At 45.6% G+C, this 13428-nt stretch overlaps 1 pseudogene; it reads left to right on the plus strand.

The window, feature by feature from the left end:
- Positions 1–92: 92 nt before the first annotated feature.
- LOC125447103 (ferritin, heavy subunit-like) lies at positions 93–6154 on the plus strand (annotated as a pseudogene).
- The last annotated feature ends 7274 nt before the right edge of the window (positions 6155–13428 follow it).

Here is a 13428-nt window from a genome sequence, read left to right on the forward strand (position 1 = left end):
CACGAGAGTGATGTTTTAGGTGTAGTTGGTTTTCTTTCTAAGTTTGTTCTTTGATTGTGAGGAAAAAGGAAAGCCCCTTTTCTCCTCACAAAATGGCCTCCCAGATTAGTCAAAACTATCACCAGGATTGTGAAGCTGCTGTCAACAAGCAGATTAATGTGGAGCTCGCTGCCTCCTATCTCTATCAGTCTTTGGTGAGTGTTGTGTTTGTGAGGTTAAAATTCAATCTATTATTCTGAAGTGAGCGATTTCCCTTGTTTCTAACCAACTTGGCCCCCTTGTAGATTGTGTTTCATATCTCTTACCTATTGAACACATCAGGAGAAATCTGATGTTATCATATCAGTGGGCTATGATCCTGATGTACAATAATGGTGGACCCTGTCAGTCTTCAATGATCTCTGGAGGATGAAGCGTTTTTTATTTTTTGACTTAGTTCAAAATTCCCTGATAAGGTTATGCCTGGCAGTAATTGTCACTCCCTCACTAGGATTATCAAAAAGTTCATCTAATTTCTGAAGGAACTGGAATAACCATTGGCTAGTTACTGGCTTCTGTTTTTAATTTCTTGTTTTCTGTTTGTTTAGTGATGCATGTCATTGAACAACATGCTGACTTGGTATAGTAGTAAGGCATTATGGTAGCTCTTTCCAATTAACCAAATCTGATCTGACACAGCCTCCAGGGTTTGGGTGTGACTGTTAGCAGCTCAAATAGGCCGTGTCGGAGGCCTACTGGGCTTTGTGATCATTATTGAGATGGGTGTGGCCCTTCCCTTCACACTTGACACGAAGCTGATCTGCTGTGGTGTGTGAAGTGAGACGCTGGTGCTTCTGGAATGTGCTGAAGGTATTGACTCAGTGATAGTGATGAAATGGATTGTTCCCAGACCATCTATCCTGGCCTTGAAACACACTGGCCCCTTAGACCAGGTGGCAGTGTGCCTGTGCCCTTCCAAGGGGTAGAATGTGCTTGGAAGGTGTGTTGAAGTAACCTTGGTGAGTGCTGCAGGGGACCTGGTTGGTAATGGACCCTGAAAGGAGGTGGTGAATGCAGTCCCCATGAAGTGGGCTGCTCTGTCCTCAATGGTGTCTGCTTCTTGCATGTTGTAGCTCCCCTTCTACAGACACATGGAGAATATTCATCTCTCTCTGGGCTTGTGCCTATTGGAAGGAAGTTGCCTCGATGTAAGGATGGAGTCAGTATAACATCCATTTGGGAGGTGGGAACAGCTTTTACTGGTGAACCAGGTGGGGTTTAATCACTGGCCAGTGTCCCAGCACAACCGGGAATTATGTACCAATTAATAAATCCCCACTATTCTGTCTTTTGCAACTTGGAACTACCCAATTAAACCATACTTTTTTTTGCCTCACTTTGTATTTGAGGGTCGAAGTAGATTTTCCCACCAGGATTCCTCGCTTACAACATCTCTCATGCATCAGCTTCTGAAGAAACAGCCAATAGATGACTCACGTCTCCTTCAACTGAAGCTGTAGCCCTCCAATGTTGAATTGTGAATGTCAGTTTTAGACATGAGTGATTATGGGCGGGAAAATTACAGTATTTTGCATGTTCAACTAAGCTAAATGAATGTTTCCAGCAGTGTGTTTACTGATGACATTATCCATAGAACAACAGTTGATCTAGAGTTCTATTGTCTGTCTCCAACATTTGACTTTTCTTCAGTTTGTTCTTACAATTTGTTTTATCAGTGTGATGCTTGTTTGCAAGCTTCTGGATGTGAGTGCACTCAATAAACAGGTGTGTAATAGCCTTCTGCAGCAACAATCCAAAGGCTGTTACTGGGCAGGCTTTCCTCACAAGAATCTTGGTGCCACTTTCTCCTCTATGCTGCAGACAGCATGTCCTGTAGCGCTAAAATATATGGTACATCTAACGCCATTAATCCTGAGGTTGCAGAACTTGTTTCCTCCTGGTTGTACTGTTAGAGTAGTGCTCAACATCTCTATTAAGAGATACCAAGGTCGGTAAATGGATGAACACAGCAGGCCAAACCGGAAATCTGACACTATGGGCTAACATTTGTTTGCCACCTTAGCCCCAAAGGAGAAATGCAGTGCCTTGCAGCTGCCCCACCCTGAGTCCATTCTGCATACCAGCTCCTGGCACTTGGTTAAAACCTTACTCCATCACTAATTTCATTCAATCCTGATGAGTGTTTGACAGAGGAAACATGAATTCCATGTTTCTCTCTCAATGCTGTGCCAGACCCCCTGAGGATTGCACTACGTATCTTAAACCAAACCACATGGTATGCGCATCCTCCCTGGAGGAAGCTGGGTTTGTTCAGATTGAGCCAGTTAAAGGATCATCTGGCGAATTGGACAACACTGGGTTCATGACCACAGTAACGTACCAAACATAACAGCTCGTGGCATTCTGGAGCAAACTGTCAATTCTAAACCAGGCATCAATTTGAGATGTACAATTGGGCCTAGTGGTGCACTTAATGGGATTTGAAATGTTCTCTCTTCCAGATGTCCTATTTTGACCGGGATGACGTTGCCCTCCCCCATTTCTCCCAGTTCTTCAAAGATCAGTCCCTGGAGAAGCGGGAACATGCAGAGGAGCTGCTGAAATTCCAGAATCAGCGTGGAGGCCGAGTCCTCCTCCAGGATGTCAAGGTTGGAGTTTGGTTTGGGTGAGGGTGGGTGGTGACAGGTGAAAAATGGCAGCTCTCATGGTGAGGTTTCAAGTCAGTGACGAGGGCTTCACATCCTGATGGGAAGTGACCAATATGTTCTTCTATTTGGGTCCCCTGTGTCCTGACTCTGAATGCAATAAATCACAGAAACAAGCCCTTTGCCCACCGTGTCTATGCTGAATCACCAAATGACACTTTGCTGCAGTGATAATGGGAGCTGCCGATGCTGGAGAATCCAAGATAATAAAATGTGAGGCTGGATGAATACAGCAGGCCCAGCAGCTTTTGTGCTCCTGAGATGCTGCTGGGCCTGCTGTATTCATCCAGCCTCACATTTTATTATCTTGGACACTTTGCTGCACTTGGTCCCCAGACTACTCTGCCCTGGCATGAAGTACTTGGCTAGATGTTGCTGGAGTGGCTGCCTCTTCCATATTTCTACCATCCTCTGGGTGGGGTTGGGGCAGAGGTGAGGGAGGACACTTCCTCTAACCTGTTGATTCCTCAAACCTGTGCCCTCTGGTCTTGGTGCCTGCCTTGGTGAAGACCTCTGTCCTTCCATCTTCCAACTGCCTCAGCCTCACCTGCTCCAAGGAAAATCCCAGCTTCTGGAACCTGTCTTCAATGGATTTTCAGTCTTGACGCAACATCCTAGTATTCCTCACCTGCAGCCACTCCAGTGCCATCCTGTCCCTCTGATTTGGGGTTCTGGTCACCACCCTGCATTCCATCCTTGTCCTGGTTCTCGTTGCAAAGCTTGTAACAAGACTGAGCTCTATACTGTGCCCCAACTGAAGGGGACAAACATGTCAGCCACCTTCACCAGCCTGTCTACCTTCACTGATCCTTGAGCTATCTATGGTCTGGACATTGTTATCTTAGTTCCTTTTATTCTAAAAGCTTTGCTGGCCCTGCAACAAACTAAGTTGCAGTGATGTTTCTCATCCTCCTCATGAGGAGGAGAAGGACATGGCCTCACGGTATTATTGATGAACTGCCAGTTCAGAACCAGACCATGTTATCGGGTCGTATGTTTGAATCCTGCCATGGCGGGTGGAATTTTGACGCGAGTTAAATAATCTGGAAATAAGAAGAACCTAATGATGACCATGAATCTATTGATTGTCAGAACCTCATCAGGCTCAATATCCTTGTTTGGGAAGGATGGGTTCACACTGGGTTCACAAACCAATTTTGTGTATCCACACTTTGACAGCTGGCTGAATCATCAGTTTGCTTTTGAAGGATTAAACCAGATCTGCAGTTCTGAACTACATTCAGGCCCAGTGGTACATTTTAATGGGCTTTAACTTCTCTCTCTGGTCCAGATGTCCGACTTTGACCGGGACGATGTTGCTCTCCCCCATGTCTCGCGGTTCTTCAAAGATCAGTCCCAGGAGAAGCAGGAACATGCAAAGAAGCTGCTGAAATTCCAGAATCGGCGTGGAGGCCAAGTCCTCCTCCAGGATGTGAAGGTTGGAGTTGGGAAGGGATGGTGGGGTGGGCTGAGGTTTCAAGCCAGTGACAAGAATTTCTCATACTGCAAAGTGAGAAGTTCTCCTGTTGGCTTCCCTGTTTCTCTTCTGAAATGCCAGAAGCAAGCCCTTTGGCCCACCATGTCTATGCTGACCCAGCAAACACCCAACCACATTAATCCCATTTACCGGCACTTGGACTGCAGCCCACGATGAGCTGGCATTAAGTAGTTGTCCAGATGTTGCTGAAGTAGTTGTTTGTTCCACGTTTCCCCCCACCCCCCCCCATGCTGTATTTCACAAATCTACCATCTTCCCATTTTTCCCAAGAGTTGGAGTTGATGGTTTCCTCCAATCTCCTCAAACCTGTGCCCTGTCCTCCCCATGGCAGACTCCAAGACCATTATCCCTCTGTACTGTCCAAACGCCCCAGTCTTCCCGACTGCCACGAGATAACTGCCTCACCCCCGCACCACACCCTCACCTGCTCCAAGGAAACTCCCAGCTTCTCCAACCTCTGATCAATGGATTTTCCACCTTGGGACAACATCCTGGTGGCCCTCCCCTTCCAGTGTTTGTCCTGGCCAGGTCAAAGATGGAAGACAATGCTGCATAGTTTCTGACCGTACTTGGGCCACCCAACAGGGACAGGCAGCATGTAGGCCACCTTCACCCCCTGGTTGACCTTTGCTGATGCTTGAGGGACCAATGGTCTTAGGCACTTTGTATCTCTGTTCGTTACCATAAAAACCACGCTGTCCCTTCAATGAATCAGTGATATTTCTGATTTTGCTGCTCAGACAGGGTATGACACAGCAAAAGTGGGACTTCAACCTGGGCCTTGTGTACCAGGCATGTGGACAGTACCACAGCACCAAGAGCCCCTAGATTAAGCTGTGCATGTCCTGATCCAAACTCCCACAGATGGACACTGGTGTAATCCATCACCTTTTGTGCAAATTAAATCCTTATCCCCTCAATGACATGGTACTGAACTTCCTCATTCAGATCAAGGATAAATGGGGCAAGGTGAAAGCAGTTAGCAAGGAGCTGACTTGATCTTCATCTAGACTTGAGGGATAGTACAGTGGCTCAGTGATCAGCACTGCTGCCTCGGTGCCAGGGACCCAGGTTTGGTTCTGGCCTTGGGTGAATGATTGGAATTTGCATGTCTTCTCTGCATGTGCTTCCTCCTACAGTCCAATGATATGCAGGTTAGGAGGATAGGACATGAGAAATGAGGGGTTACAGGAATGGGGTGGGAGACTGTTCCAATGTTATTGGGAGGGCTGAATGGCCTGTTCCTGTGCTGCAGGAATTCTGATTCTGAAGCTTACCTGTCCTTCTCTCCATCCCCAGAAGCCAGAGAGGGATGAGTGGGGTAACAGCCTGCAGGCAATGCAGGTTGCCCTGGATCTGGAGAAGAATGTGAACCAGAGTTTGCTGGATCTACACCAACGCGCCACAGCCCAGACTGACCCTCATGTAAGCTTCACCACCTCATTCTCATCACTGCTACACCCTCAGGGCAACACTTCATTGGTTGGTCTGTGTGGGTTGGAAATTCACTGATTTACACTTTTTTTGTACAGATGACACGGATCACTTCAGATCCATACTGATTACAAAGATCATTGCTGAGCAGTTGAATCAAAGTATGTATTTTAACTTGTAAACCTGTGGGAGGACTGAGGTGATATTGGTCACTGAATTCTCATTCAGGACCATTGCAGTAGAATGACTTTTATCCATCATGTCAACTCTGCTCTAGTTAACAATCTCCCGAGTATGCATGTTTTTCAGTGGGAATTGTAAAATTGTTAATGCACCCAGTTGTCCTATTCCTCTGTTGCAGCTGTGAGACTTCCTGGAGACTCACTATTTGGATGAGGAGGTGGAGATCATCAAGCAACTTGGGGACTACATCACCAACCTGAAGCGCCTGGGAGCCCCTGAGAATGGGATGGGAGAGTACCTGTTTGACAGGCTCTCCCTGGAGGACAGCAGTTAGTGTGGCCTGGAGTACTGTCTGCTTGGTCTGAATGCATTCCCCACTTCACCCTGGGCAATCTGTCTCCTTCCAGGGAGAAGGGGCTTGAAGCAAAGAACGTAATGGCTGTACCAGCTGAATGGACTAAATAAAATCATGTATTGATCTTGCTTATTGTCCATCATTCAGAGCACTGGGAACTGAAGAAGGTGTCTGAGGTTGAAGACAGTTCATTCTGTAACTTGACTGATTTGAATTACTAATTGGAAGAGTGAGCACTTACTGGATATTTTGTCCCTCACATATGGGACAGTAGCTAGAAGGAGTTCTGGTTTCTTTTTTTGTTTTTGTAGTCCCATAAGGAATTCAAGGTATTCTCCTCCAAATAGAATGAGGTTGGGATTTGCTGACTGAAATGCAAGAGTCTAGAGGACAACTAGCACATATTTGGATACGGTCGGGTCAATTATCAGACAGGAAGTTCCCATACCCTCTGTAAGGGTAAAACCAGATAACCCAGTTCCATGGTATCTTTGGATTTGGAATATTTATGTGCAATGGCAGCTTTCCCTTAAAATCACTCCTCCTCCTCTCTCTCTCCCCCCCCCCCCCCCCCCCACCCGAGCAAAAACCCTGTTGGCCAAGTGGCAGACATGGCACTGTGAAGGCGAACCTGCGATCTGATGGCTGGATCAGTTGACAAACAGCTGAAGGGAGGAGGTGCATCAGCCGCTTGGATCCTGGTGGAGGAACCAGCTCAGTTGGGAAAGAGCACATCTCGATTTTGTGCTTTTGGTCTCGCCTCCCCACTACGACCCTACCCTCATCAATATAATCTGTTCTCAAGATTGTTGCTTTGTTTCCCCGGGGGATGCAGCCCAGGGGTTGTTGGGAGCCCGGTAAGAGGCCAAACCAGGGCCAGTGTTTGGAGGCAAGGGTCATGGCCTGTCACCTCCACACCACCTGTTGCCGCTAACTGCAGTGGGTAACTCTGACTGGTTGGATATTTCTCCTTTTTTTTTCATTCTGGGTTATATATACTTCCTCCAGGGGTCCTTGATTTAAATACCCACCTCAGCACAACAAATCTAGCTACACTGGGCTTGAGATTTGCCCAGAATCAATCCAAAGTTGTCCTCATGTGGCTCCATGACTTCGCTTTCTTTCTGTACCCCCGCACTCACTCCAAGTTGCCAGGTCTACTGAAATATAATCTTCCAGAACTCATCTGGGAAAATTCAGCCCAAGCATTCACAGCAGCAACGTTCCTGGGAATCGACTCAAGAAATTCCCCTGAACTAAATTCAATTACAATACATTGTCTCATTGCCACTGTCAGCAGGATAACAGTAACCTGGCAATAACACAGCAACGCTCATGGTTAAATGCTGCCATTTGATTGGCTCTTGCTGCTAAAGCCAGCATTGAATGCACTAAGCTGCCCCCTTGGTTCCTCTGAGTCTCAACCGAAGAGGGTTACTTCTGATGCAGGCTGATGATACCCAGTGATGTTGAAGGAGTAGGGACTTCCAGTACACAGGTATCTAGGCCTGAAACATCAGCTTTTGTGCTCCTAAGATGCTGCTTGGCCTGTTGTGTTCATCCAGCTCCACACTGTCATCAGGGACTTCCAGATGGGGCTATCAGAGACATCCTGGGGATTGTTTCAGGGAGCTTTGTAGCGAGTGCGCACTGCAGTCTTCACACAGCGTGTGGGTCTGTAAGGCACTGAACGTTTGTTCCACCTCGTAAAGTATTTTATTTTTACCAATCTGAAGTCTGGGCTACAGAATGAATCCCTGTAGTGCAGGAAGACACGATTTGCCGATGAACTCTGCATTGGCCCACCCTCCACGCTTACCTTCATGTTTCCCGTGGCTAATTTACCTAGCCTGCACTCCGCCTGTCGCTAGCAGTGGTTTAGTATTGCCAATCCACCGATTCTGCAGATCATTGGACTGTGGGAGGAAATCCGAACAGACAAAGGACAAACGTGCAAACTCTGCACAGACAGTTTCCCCAAGGCCAGAATCAAACCCAGGCCCCTGGTGCTGTGCGGTATCAGTGCTCACAACTGAGCCACCATCACACCCCAAAGTACCAAACACAGGAGGAGGCTGTCGCAAAGTCGAGTCATATACAGCATGAAAATTGACACTTCAGCCCGACCAGGTTTTGAAAATGTGGAGTACCATTTGCCTGCATTTGGTCCATATTCCTCTAAACCAGTCCTTTCCACATAAATGTCCAAATGCCTTTTAAATGTTGTAACTATACCCACCTCTACCACTTCCTCTGGCAGCTTGTTCCATACATGCACCACCCTCTCTGAGGCAATGTTGTCCCTCGTGACCCCTTTAAATCTTGCCCCTCTCCCCTCAAACCAATGCCCTCTAGTTTTGGACCCCCCTACCCTGTCCCAGCATGCTTTTTATATACAGTCAATCTTGAGTGTGCCAATGGCAAGGCTACATTTAGTGCTCAGCAACTGTTACACTTCAGGAGGTGGTGATGAGCTGGTTATTACAGTCCACCTGGTGTGGGAGAGACCGGAATGATGCTGCTGCTGCTGCCGCTGAGGAGGGGCTTCTGGGATTTTCATTCACAAAGTATTTATAATTATTTGGGAAAGCAGTTTTATTAGAAATAGTCAGCATGGCTTTGTGGGGAGCAGGTCATGTCCCAAGCCTTATTGAATTCTTTGACGATGTGACAAAAATGCATTGATGCAGGTCAATCTGTGGATGTGGTGTACATGGATTTTAGTAAGGCATTTGATAAGGTTCCACCTGTTTTGAGCACATCAGCCTGTTTCACACTGTCCTCAAACTACTAGGTTCCTGTCAGGTGAATACTGAAACAAAGTCAGTCAAGGCCTCTGAGATAATAAAATGTGGAGCTGGACGAACACAGCAGGCCCAGCAGCATCTCAGGAGCACAAAAACTGACGTTTCCGGCCTAGACCCTTCATCAGAGAGGTTTATTATCTTGGATTCTCCAGCATCTGCAGTTCCCATTATCACTGATACAGTAAAGACCTCTGCTATCTCCAACTCCACGCACACAAGTACCCTGCTGTCAACAAGCAGATTAACGTGGAGCTCACTGCCTCCTATCTCTATCAGTCTTTGGTGAGTGCCCTCTGAGGATAAAATGTAATCTGTTATGTTGGAGTGAGCTGTTTTCCTTGTTTCTAATTAGCACTAGTTGGCCTGTTGTGATTTATTGAAGTGAAGTGTTCTTAGTGTTTATTTTTTTTCTAAGTCCCTGAGACTATTTGTTTGACTGGCAGTAACTGTCACTTCCTCAAGATTGTCAAAACTGAGAATTTGTTGGGTTTTTAAGGGTGCCCTGGTGGCTCAATGGTTGACATGACTCAACAGTGCTGGATACCTGGGTTTGACTTCAACCTTAGGGAAATTGTACAAACTCAACAAATTCTCCCTGTGTCTTTCTTCCCACTGTCCCAAAATGCTTGATATAGTTCCAAGTCAGGATTGTGACAGATTTACATGGAGCTGCTGGAGCAATGTAGGGGCTGCATTGAGCCGGAAAATTGTACAGCGTTCCGTCACCCTTCCTAACTTCAGTCTTCTCGATAGTGGACAGGCTTTGGACAGTCAGGAGTTCAGCAATTCACAACAGAATTCCCAGCCTTGACTTGCGCTCATAGCCTTGGGTATTCATAAGGTTTGACCTCTGATTATGGTTAGTGTATAATATTTAAACTTGTACGTCAATCCAATAAGATAGGGCTAGACTGGAACCTGGTATTAGAAGCTGGGACACCAGCTGCTCAGCTCTACGTTCTAGAGAATGTAATGTAAACAGAACTACAAACTCTCACTTGGAAACACGCTTCAATTGAGGGCTAGTTCTGTTTTGCAACAATTAAAAACTGAACATGGAGATAGAAATGTTGAACGTGCGATACATTTCCTGCAGCAATTTAGACTGGGAGGCCTGAGGCCTACCGTGTGCCTGAGGGACTCAGCACATTTAGCAGTTTGGTTTTCAAACCGGGCTTCCTCAGATCCAAAAGTCAAAGAGATCACAGTAGATACAGAATGAATCCACAAAGTAGATTGTTTTTCTGTATTAAATGGTCCAAAAGCATATGAATTCTGTTGATGCACAGCAATAGGAAAATGTTTACTGTTGACAAAATCTAGCCATTTCTCACTGGGCTCCAACACCGTCATTCAAAAGGTACAAAAGACAAATCCCTCAGAGTAACAAACTGACAGAATTCAGCAAATCGGTGGTGATGTTATCTAATATATACCCTCAGGTTGAAAAAAGGTGAAGTTTTAGGGAATATTTTATTCGCATTTTCAATTTGCACTTGTGCAGGAGGTCAAAGGTTATTCAGCAGTTCATCGTCGATGGGTGACAATTCTGATTGGCTTCAATTCCCATCCTGCACTGATTGGATGTGGCAGCCGATCAATTGATTAACAAGAGTGATTGGCCATCACTGATGATCTCATTTCCTGCTTCATAAAATGAGGGGCTGCTCCTGGAGTATGAATAGAGTCCCAAGGCTGTCATCTTTTATGGTGTAGTTGATACTGCTCTAAATTTGTTGTTTTGGTTAGTAAGCCTAATAAAACAGGCTACTTGCTACTCCTCACAAGATGGCCTCTCAGATTTGTCAGAACTATCACCAGGATTGTGAAGCTGCTGTCAACAAGCAGATTAATGTAGAGCTCACTGCCTCCTATCTCTATCAGTCTTTGGTGAGTGCCCTCTGAGGATAAAATGTAATCTGTTATGTTGGAGTGAACTGTTTTCCTTGTTTCTAATTAGCACTAGTTGGCCTGTTATGATATATTGAAGTGAAGTGTTCCTAGTGTTTATTTTTTTCTAAGTCCCTGAGACTATTTGTTTGACTGGCAGTAACTGTCACTTCCTCAAGATTGTCAAAACTAAGAATTTGTTGGGTTTTTAAGGGTGCCCTGGTGGCTCAATGGTTGACATGGCTCAACAGTGCTGGATACCTGGGTTTGACTCCAACCTTAGGGAAACTGTACAAACTCAACAAATTCTCCCTGTGTCTGTCTTCCCACTGCCCCAAGGTGCCTGGGTTATGGAGCTTGGGCAATTCACTATGCCCATAGTGTCTAAGGATATGAAATGCCTCATAACTGATGTGGTAGGGGTATGGATTTAGGTGGGATGCTCTTCATTTGGTTGGTGTAGAATTAATGGGCTGAATGGTGTACTTTAACATATGTTCTATAGCTCCTATCTTCCCTTCTAAAAAATGATTTGGGCCAACTGTTGAAATCAAAGCACCCATTGGATAGTCACTTTTTTTGGCTATTTGAAAAAACTTAGTTTTGTGGTCATCCTAGATAAACATGATGATTTGAATATTAAATAAGGACTTGTGGCAATGATTACCAGTCAGATCTTGCTTAGCTGACCACTTTAAGGCCAGGCTGTGATTTGGGCCCACTTATGTGGGCCACAACTGTGGTCTCCATGTTTTTGCACTTACTATTTGAGGGGTGGTCATAGTGAGGTGGCTATTTATATGGCTCATCACTTCACTTCACCTGGAGAAGGTGTTGATCTGTAGTGTATTGGTGATGTTAGAATGTCCTGAAGATATTTGGCCCAATCTCCATGAAGAAATGGAGATGCTGGCCTAACTTGAAACTGGCCCTCTTTGACAGTGGCTGTGCCCACAGCCACCTAAATGGTAGGATTTTTCTAAGTTTGAAAAATTGTTGAAGTTTCCTTTTTTAGGGGAAAATGTGAATGCCTTGCAGTCACCTCCAGAGCTACTTCAATCCTTTTTAAGTAGGATTGAGGGACTGAATGGTGTAATCCTGTCTTGATCAGCTTTGGTTATCTGTTTCATTCAAAAATGAACCAGTATCCTCAGAATTGCTTCTAGTTAACTTTGAACTGTGTAGATTGTATTTCAGGTGTTATCTTCCAACTACATGTTCACTTTGTCAAAAGCTCCAACTGAATGTTCAGCATGGAACCAATTTAAATCTACATCGGCATGACTAACTGAACAACACAAACTTCTCACCCATTTCAATAAACCAGAGGCTTAACACCTTTATTGAACAGTCAGTTTGATCTAGAATGCTAAAGAGTTCTCTTTTTCAGAATTAGAAAAGAGGCCAAAGATATAATGGGATGTAACATGTTCTCCCTTCCAGATGTCCTACTCTGACCGGGATGATGATGCCCTCCCCCATGGCTCCCAGTTCTTCAAAGATCAGTCCCAGGAGAAGCAGGAACATGCAGAGAAGCTACTGAAATTCCAGAATCAGAGTCCTGCTCCAGGATGTGAAGGTTGGAGTTGGGTGGATATGGCTGGTCTAGTGACATCAGCCTTATCAGGGACAGGATTCTTCACCTCCAGGAGCGTGAAGAGTTCTTTCAGTTTGGCTTCTGTTTCATCCCCCTCCAAGTCACTCAGTATAGAATCCAGTCTTTGGCCCACCATGTTTATGTTGACCAACAAATACCAAAATACAATAATCCCATTCATCTGCACTTGGTCCATAGACTATTATACGCAAGCATTAAGTAGTTGTCAAAATGCTGTTTAAATGTTGCTGGACTAGCTGCCTCAACCACCATCCCTTGGGTGATGCAGTCCATATTTCTATTGCCCTCCCTTTGGAAGATTTCCTCCAATCCCTTTTATCTGGCTTACTCAAACCTGTGCCTTCTGGTCTTAGTGTCTGCCAGACTCTCCAACCTTCCACACTTCCCTCAGCCTGTGTTTTCTCTCGGAAAATCCCAGCCTATCATCTCTCAATGGATTTTCCACCTTGGGCAACATCATGCTGCCCCTGCAGTACCATCTTGTCCTGCCAGGCCAGGGATGCAATAGTAAGAGATCAAAGTGCAAAGCTGGATAAACACAGCAGGCCAAGCAGCATCTTGGGAGCTCCTGAAATACTGCTTGGCCTGCTGTGTTCATCCAGCTTTGCACTTTGACCTTGGATTCTCCAGCATCTGCAGTTCCCACAATCTGTGATCACAAGGATGTGATGGTGTTGTGACCAGGACCACTGTTTTTATATGAGGTGGTGGGTTCAGAAAAAGGGCCTAGGCCTGAAATGTCAGCATTGTTGCTCAGCTTGCTGTGTTCATCCAGCTCTAAACCTTTATTATCTCATTCCAAGCTGAATATTTGTCTACTACCATCCTCTGTCATCTATTGGACAGCCAAGTCTATATCCAGACAGCCAAACTACCCTGCCTCACTACTTTGAGTCTACCATGTGGAACCTTATCAAATGCCTTACTAAAGTCGACAG

Source organism: Stegostoma tigrinum, chromosome 38 (assembly GCF_030684315.1).
Source record: "Stegostoma tigrinum isolate sSteTig4 chromosome 38, sSteTig4.hap1, whole genome shotgun sequence".
Taxonomy (NCBI): domain Eukaryota; kingdom Metazoa; phylum Chordata; class Chondrichthyes; order Orectolobiformes; family Stegostomatidae; genus Stegostoma; species Stegostoma tigrinum.